This window comes from Mastomys coucha, unplaced genomic scaffold (genome assembly GCF_008632895.1).
Source record: "Mastomys coucha isolate ucsf_1 unplaced genomic scaffold, UCSF_Mcou_1 pScaffold9, whole genome shotgun sequence".
Lineage (NCBI taxonomy): Eukaryota > Metazoa > Chordata > Mammalia > Rodentia > Muridae > Mastomys > Mastomys coucha.
In genome coordinates this window covers 102851407-102859469 of record NW_022196915.1, presented here as the reverse complement: position 1 = coordinate 102859469, position 8063 = coordinate 102851407, and the positions used below count along the sequence as shown (strand labels likewise).

General features: G+C 46.5%; 1 long non-coding RNA gene across 1 annotated transcript in view; it reads right to left on the bottom strand.

The window, feature by feature from the left end:
• The window catches only part of LOC116084622, a 10795-nt gene extending 3268 nt beyond the window's left edge, over positions 1-7527 (bottom strand). Inside the window, exons 1-2 of the long non-coding RNA XR_004116188.1 lie at positions 7369-7527; positions 6803-6872 (exon numbers count right to left, since the gene is read on the bottom strand). This is a non-coding gene — a long non-coding RNA (uncharacterized LOC116084622). The remainder of the gene's footprint in view (positions 1-6802; positions 6873-7368) is intronic.
• Positions 7528-8063: the final 536 nt, after the last annotated feature.

The window sequence follows — 8063 nt, the reverse complement described above, 5'->3', positions numbered from 1 at the left end:
ATCCCCACCATTACTGTCCACATGACTTCTCCCCTGCACTTGTGTCCTTGTGAGAACACCCTGCAATCTCCACCATTACTGTCCACATGACTTCTCCCCTGCACTTGTGTCCTTTCTTCCCCCCTTTTTTTTTAAGATTTATTGACTAATTATGTACACGGGTACATTGTAGCTGTCTTCAGACATACCAGAAGAGGGCATTGGATCCTATTACAGACTGTTGTGAGCCACCATGTTGTTGCTGGGAATTGATCTCAGAACCTCTGGAAGAGCAGTCAATGATCTAAACTGCTTAGCCAGCTCTCCAGCCTACCTTTATAGACCAGGCTGACCTTGAACTCATAGACATCATACTGCCTTTGCCTCCAGATTGGGATTAAAGACTTGCATGCGCTACCCTGCCCAGTTATGCCTTTTCTTTGATAAACACAGCAGTCATATCTCAAGGCATATCCTATATCTAGGATTATACCATTATGAGATCCTGAACTGCAAGTGTGAAGATTCTGTTTCCAAATAAGGTAATGTTCATAGCTTTTCGAGAGAAACAGTGAGCAATACATATTCATCTAAGATAGGAAGGAGCCTGAGTCTGGCTCTGTGAACAGTGAGTGTATTGGAGTTACAGGAGTTATACCACTGAGACCCGATCCATCTAGTCCATTGTTCACCACGTCTACAGAGATGTATGAGGAACGGGAGGGGCCTTGTGAGCCTGGGCACCCTCCCTTCTCCCTTTACAAGAGAACGTTATTAGCTATTATCTCCCTGTACGGCTCTCCTGGGTTTCCCACAGCTGCTTTGCTTCATGCACAACCTGAAGGAAATGGCCGCCTGTAGTCGCGCTTAGAGCGGTGGGGCTTAGGATTTTAGTGGATCTATTCGGCAGGGACTTTTGAGAACTGCTCTTTGGGGCTCTTGGTTCACACAAGCTGGAAGTTGGAGACTTTGTTCCCAGGAGCAGACTGGGCTGGTGACAGAATCAGAAGAGTGTGCTGAGGAGAGGGGAGGCCAGAACACAGCTGGGGATGAGGAACACGGGGTGGGGAAGAGTTAAAGTGGACAGACCGAGGGGGACTTTAGAAAGCGAGGAGGCTCAAGGTGGAAAGGTCAAGACGTCCAACCACTGCCGGAATCTCGAGTCCAGCAGCCCTCACAGCCAAGTGTGGATCGTGAAGTTTGAAGCGGAAGGTGGTGGGTGCCAGAGGGAATGGAAAGAAAAGGTATGGAGGTTCAGAGGCTGACTGGAGGCACATTCTATGGATGGCTGCAGCAGAGAGAGGACGTCAACTCCTACCCTTTATTCACCCACTTTAGGGCAAACCAAGAACTCTAGAAGCCAGAGAGGAGCATGGGTAGACAGGGGCAGAACTCAGGAAGCGGTTGAAGGGGCGGGGAAGGCTGACAAATGGCAGTATCACAGCGGCACGTGTGTAAACAGGAACGCGGCAAGGGAGACAGGACAGAGCCCAGGAAGCATCCCCGTGCTGTTCTCATATCTAGACCTGAACTGAAAGCACAATAAGTGACAGGGGCAGCAAAAGGCGGGGTCCACTGCGTCACAGACACTGCTCACGCTGGAGAAGGGGAAACGATCGCGGTTGTAAAGCTAGGAGGCAGGCTGGCTGCTCCAGTAGTACTATATGGTTTCTGGCCACATCGGGGAAACTACCCTCCAAGGGTTGGGTAGTGGTGTGCAACAAGGGAGTTGAGGAGGAAGAGAAAAAAACCAAAAACCAAAAACCAAAAATCTAAACAAAAACAAGCCAGCATTTCTCAACACCGACAAGGAAATAAAACACAGGAGAAAGCCTGAGGGGTGGGGAGAAGGGCCCATGCCTGTGATCAGCAGCAAGGTGAGGGAGGGACATGTCTGGTCGGCTTAGAGTCTCATCAGATATGCCTTAGCACCCCAAACAGAAGCCGACTTAAATATACCTTCTTTGGGTCGGAATGCTAGCTATGAAAGCCATGGTTACAACTGGCAGGATGGTGTGGATACAAGTCAGATCATTTGCAGTGTCTTAAGACGATCACCTATGAGTGGGAGCTCCCGGTCCTGTACTTGGGATGCTGTGCTATGTATGTAGGAAATCTACTCCCGTAGAAGCTGAAGACTGCTTAAGTTGCATGGGGTTGGGGCGGTGGGCAGTGTGTGGTTTTCCTTCTTCATAAGTTGCCGTCACACTGCCCTTCAGGCAGCCGAGGGAGTTTCTTTTCTTTAGACATTGTTAAGTGCTTGTCTCTGACTCCTTTCTAGCCCTTGAGTTCTTACAAACGTATGACATTGTGGGAGAATTTCTGCTCTATCAGTTGTGGCCCACTCCCTTCTTCCCTCCCTCTTGTGCTCCCCCCTCCCTTCCTCTCTATTTTCTCCCTCCTTGTAAATAGTATTTTAAAATGTTATTTAATAACTCTATTAGTTATTGATATGGCCTGGCCAGCCTCCCAATAATCAAGGCAGAAATCTATGGAATTTTAAAATCAGCTTTAGCACAATTACCGAGCAAATTACCCCCATATTCTTCTATATGCTTTACTATTAATTCCTCATTTGTGCTCCCCACGTACTTGTTTGAATCTCACCTGGGGTTATTTCTGCTCCATCAGTTCATCCTCTGGTTATTTCACGCAGCCATGGGCTCCTGGCACATCATGTCTATTGGACATGTCTCTCCATCTCCTTCCTCCTTCCATCTCTTCCCTCCTTCTTCCTCCTCCTCTCTCCCTCCTCTTGGTCCTTACCTTTAACCCCCAGCCCAGGAACAGAAACCTCACCAACCTCTATTCTCCCCAGCCCAGGAACGGAAACCCCGCCCACCTCTATTCTCCACAATAATTGGCTGTAGCCACTTTTATTTAACCAATAGCTTTAAATTGGAAAGCAAGATATCAAAATCATCATTTGGTGTATGTAAGGATCTGCTAGTCAGGGCCACCAGATCTTGGGGGCCAGTGTTTAGCATTTGTATGTACAACACCAGACTATCTACAGCGCCTTCATCTTTCTTGTCTTTCCTTTTCTCCTTTATTTCATTCCTTGCCACATAATCAAGGCTGACCTAAAGCTCCCAATTCTCCTACCCCACCCTCAGTGTTTACACCCTCAGGACTACACCTATGCAACACCATACCTAGCTTCTACATTTTTTTTTTTTGGTGTTTTCGAGATAGGGTTTCTCTGTATAGCCCTGGCTGTCCTGGAACTCACTCTGTAGACCAGGCTGGCCTCGAACTCAGAAATCCACCTGCCTCTGCCTCCCAAGTGCTGGGATTAAAGGTGTGCGCCACCACCACCCGACCACTTCTACATTTTTTAATAAAGGAAATCACATTTAAAGTGAAGGCTTGTGTTCACTGCAACATTATTATTCACAATAAACAAGCTGTGAACAGACAAGGATAGGGAAACTGTAGCATTTATGCACAATGGATGTCATCCAGACTTTAAACAGGGGAAAATATCCTGTTGTTAGAAGAACCATGGGTAAGCTTGGAGGACACAGGGCCAAGTCCAATGTCAGGCATAGAAAGAGCAATACTCCACCTGGGAATCCTTCCCATATTCAGTCACCAAACCCAGACGCTATTGTGGAGGCCAGCAAGTGCTGGCTGACAGGAGCCTGATATAGCTGTCTCCTGAGAGGCACTGACAGTACCTAACTATTACAGAAGTAGAAGCTCACAGCCGTCCATTGGACTGAGCACATGGTCCCCAATGAAGAAGCCAGAGAGAAGACCTAAGGAGCTGAAGGGTTTGCAGCCCCTTAGGACAAAAACAAGATGAACTAACTAGTACCCCTAGAGCTCCCAGGAACTAAACCACCAACCAAAGATTACACATGGTGGGACTCATGGCTCCAGCAGCATATGTAGCAGAGGATGGCCAAGTCAGTCATCAACGGGAGGAGAGGCCCTTGGTCCTGTGAAGGTTCTATGCCCTAGTGTAGGGGAATGCCAGGGCCAGGAAGAGGGAAGAGGGTGGGGTGGTGAGCAGGGGGAGTGGGAAGGGAGCATTCCCCCCCTCCCAGAGGGGAAACCAGGAAAGGAGATATTATTTGAAATGGAAATAAAGAAAATACCTAATAAAAAAAGGAAAAAAAAAAGAGCAGGACTATATAACCTCATTCCTGTACCAAGTCTATAATTGTAGTGTTCTTGAGAGCAGAGCATAGAATGGTGTTTACTAGAGGTGGGAGGTGGGGAAGTGGAGAGATGTTGGTCAAAGTGTACAAGTAACACTGCATTGCTCTCTACTGGAATATGCCCCACATGCTATCACTGTGTACAGACAGAACAGACAGCAGACTGGAAGCAACTTGGAGCTGCAGCCAAAGTCCTTGGCTTATCATACTGCAGCTGCCTGTTCCTCTTCCTGTGGGGGAACAAGCCATTGTTTAAGGATCCCAGCAAGGACTCACACCCTGTATTGGTTGCACCAGGTTGAAATGTTGGGAGGATGAGTAAGTGCTAGGGACTCCCACGTACGGCATGGTGATGAAGGTCAATGACACTGTATTGTGCACATGAAACTTGCTAAGAAGTAAACTTGATGTTGCTCTCCATTTCACTTCCCATTAGGTGTGGACTGCACCCCTGCATGGCCTAGGGTCCTGGAGAAGTACAAAGAGAGCGGGGCATCGGTATTCACCTCTCTGTGGGTTCCAGACTACAGCTGCCTCGAGTTCTTGCCTTTGCCACTGTGGTGGTTGACTGTGTGCCCGCAAACCGTGAGCCACAACAACCATTCCTTAAGTTGCTTTGTCAGGTCGCCTGTCACAACGATAAGAAAGCAACTGATACAGGGTGTGAGCCCTTCCTGGGATCCTTAAACAATGGCTTGTTTCCCCACAGGAAGAGGAACAGACGGCTGCAGCATGAGTATAAGCCAAGGACTGGGTTACTGCTCCAACCAGCTCCTAGACTACTGCCTGTTTTGTCCACATCGATATAATGACAGCATGCGGGGGGCATATTCCAGTAGAGAGCAACGCATGGTTTATTTGAGACTGAGATCCTCATGCTCCACAAAACTAGGATGCCGTCTCCAAAACCATCTGATAGTGTTAGAAATAGCCTTTAAGCCAGACACGGAAAGCCAAAAATCCCTTAGTGGTCTGCAGAAGAAAACATTCTGCTTCAGATAGGTAAGTAGCTTAACAATTTCAGTTGGCTGAACATGGAAATGCAAAATGAAGCTTGTCGTTGTTGCTTTGAATCTAAATGTACCTATATCTAGCTTGAGGCTAGGGGAAATAATTTTCCCATAAATTAACTTAAGGTTCATTTTTGAGAGAGCATTTTAAACTAAACAGATATGTTAGTTACAGGAGACAGCCACAGGCAAGGAGAATGGTGAAACCCAGGAGCTTGGCCTCACTTCCAGGAGCTTCCCCAATAGACGTTAGAATAACGTCAATAGTTATTAAGTCAATAGTCACTGACTCCATCTGCCCCCAACTGACCCAGACAACAAGTACTGCAAACATCACCATAGACAGACTTGCCAGTCTGTACCGTCGCTCAGGGTGGATATTTGCTTTATGAGGTCACTTCCAGTCTATTTACTGCTTCCATCATTGATTATCATAATACATGCATCATGCATGACTCATGGGTCCCTGTGTGGGAAAGTACATGGTTTAAGACTTCAGCTATGCCTTAATTTGTAAAACTTGACATGGGCAATCCAAAGCAAGTGAAGTGGGTTGTGACATTGTTCTCTGAAACAAGCAGGCTAAGCACACAGTAGGATATCAGCCTGTGTTTCATGTACACAGTAGGATTTTTTTTTTTTTTGTTCTTTTGTTTTTCGAGATAGGGTTTCTCTGTGTAGCCCTGGCTGTCCTGGAACTCACTCTGTAGAACAGGTTGGCCTCGAACTCAGAGATCTGCCTGCTCCTGCCTCCCAAGTGCTGGGATTAAAGGCGTGTGCCACCACCGCCCACCTTAACTCTTAACTGACATCAAGTTGTGTTCTTAGTTCTGGCTATCATGTCCGGGGTGGGGGATTCTAGTTGCTTAAAATGTAAGAGGTATTTTTATAATATTGTATTGCCCCAGTTGTTGAGTGAACCAGTGGGTGGGCTAAAAGGCAAGAGCCACAGAGATTCAAAGCACAGGACTAGGTTTTGATGAATCCTAAGCAAAAACAAGTTAGCTATTGGTGTCTGTGGAGGTGTTTTGGAATCTGGTGGTAGTTGTAAGAACTCCAGCATCATTTCTCTATGTTGTCTGCTGCTTTTCTCTAATATCAATATGGGTAAGATAGATAATTGTGGAGAAACTGATACAGGAAGAATTTTATTATTGAGTATTCAGAAGAAAACAAGGCTAACAAAGGAAAGAAAGAAAAAAGAAAAGAAAAGAAGAAGGAACAGCTGACTTTATTTTGGGGCCCATTCTAGTCCTCAAGCACATTGACAATATTTAATTATTCTCAGGAGGCATGGGATATTATTTTTAAAGTTTGAGAATCATTTGCTTGTCAACACATAAACCACAACTCTTACCTGAAAAGAGGAAAAGAGATAGCTTATTCTGAAGTCAAAATGGGTAACTGTGGTCTAGGGACACATGTTCTATTATGGACAATGAAGTTTCATATTGAAAGAACAAGGAAAGCTATAAATCAGGGTATTTCCAGAAGGAAGTCACTCAGTGGTCCTATGTCCTAACTTGTAGGTCAGCCAGGAGACTGGTATGACCAGAGCATTGAAAGCCAACAATGTAGCCCAAAGAGACTGTCCAGGCACTATCTGGGCATATAGGGTCCCTCCCACCAACAGGAGAAACTCCTTACCAATCAATATGCCGGTGTGTGTTTGTGGACCTATATTCTTCTGACTTATCATCAGATGGCTCCACGGACCCTGGACAGCAAGGGAACAGCCAACTCTCAAAAGACTGGACAAACATCCCCCATACCCATTCCTCTAGGTTCCCCAGAGACACTTCACCACAATATCAGCATGGAGCAGCCAGATATCATGACGACCCTATTCCTGATTCGCCATCATCTCTGTCTAATTTTTTCTCTTTTAACTAAACCAAAATGGGGGAATGTTGGTATTTCGTCTAAACTTCATGGCAGCAGCCAGGTATGTGCCTCCCCACAGTTACCTGGCAACATCCAGGTAGGCTTGACCCAGTATAAAAGAGGCTGCTTGGCCCCTCCTCTCTCTCTTATATGCTTGTCTCTCTCTTGTCTCTTGCTCACCTTGCTCCCCATTCTCTTTCCCCGTTTCTCCACACGGTCATTACTGGCCTCCATTTCTCTACTCTCTCCTTCTCTCTGCCTTTCTCTGCCTCTGCTACCCTCTTAACTCCCCTCCCCATGCCATGAATAAACTCTATTCTATACTATACCATCATGTGTCTGGTCCCTCGGGGGAAGAGATGCCTCCACATGGGCCCACTGAGGCACCCCATATCCCCATGCCCCGCCAGAACATATTCTTATAACTCTTTCTCTTTTTATGATCACAATAGCGTTATCAGAATTCAGAAACCAGGTGGACACTGAGGCCCTGTAACACACACACACTAGCCATGGAGACTTCGGAATTTAGAAGCAGATTTGTTGGAGTTTCTGGTCCTTCCATCCGAACCTGAGATTTGAAACTTTAGAGGGAATCTCCTTTGTTTACCACTGTTTTATCTTCAGCCGTCTTTATGCAGAACCTCCTAACAACTGCTGTTTGACCTCAAACTTGAGATTCTCCTACCTCAGCCTCCTAAGAAGCTGCTGTTGCAGGCGCTCACTCTAGTATCTCACTTTCAAGCGGTTTTAAGTTTATGGAAACCCTGAGTGGCAAGCAGAGAGAGAGCTCCCATACACAATCCCAGCAGTCTCCAGCCTCAGCTCCTTTCCTTGCTAGGGATCTTACTCAGACCTCACATAGGAAACACTTTTCTACCAAGCTGCATTCTCAGCCCAGTTTGTCTCCACCACTAACTCTTGGACACGGCTCACTTGCTCCAGTTGATGAGCCAATGCCGGTGCAGTACTAAGCACACCTCTTGTGTATATTCTTCATGCTGTGGTCTGTAGGTTTTGGCAG